The sequence below is a fragment of the Penaeus monodon genome, chromosome 33, assembly GCF_015228065.2.
Source record: "Penaeus monodon isolate SGIC_2016 chromosome 33, NSTDA_Pmon_1, whole genome shotgun sequence".
Taxonomy (NCBI): domain Eukaryota; kingdom Metazoa; phylum Arthropoda; class Malacostraca; order Decapoda; family Penaeidae; genus Penaeus; species Penaeus monodon.
The window spans coordinates 14560391-14560780 of NC_051418.1; the positions used below are offsets into that span (position 1 = coordinate 14560391).

At 30.0% G+C, this 390-nt stretch overlaps 1 pseudogene; it reads right to left on the reverse strand.

Annotated features, from left to right (window-relative positions):
* Positions 1–390, reverse strand: part of LOC119594262 — a 4959-nt pseudogene that overhangs the window by 4286 nt on the left and 283 nt on the right.

The following is a 390-nucleotide window of genomic DNA, read 5'->3' on the forward strand; positions in this document are numbered from 1 at the left end:
GTTGTTTTTCTTCCGAAAATTTAGGAATGGGATATGTATATAGGTCTATATAAGATGTCAAGTAAACTTATAATTGATTCCTTAGTGATATTTGAACAATTTATGTAGAAAAAGAAAGAAGAAGAGGAGAAATAGATAGTGCATGTTCCCAGTGTCAAAGGATAAAATTTCTAAAAACTAATTACTTGTAGTCCAATACACAATTTCTAATTTACTCAAATAATGTACCACGATAACATCAAGTGTCAGGGTTAATTTCAAAGTTTCTTGCAAGAATTTAATTCTTTTCTCTTTGTCTTGGTTCTGGACAAAATAATTTGACAATTGTCATTCAAATAAATTTTAGGTTTAGGCACAGGATGGAAGCTGTAGCTTAACCGTTTATTGACG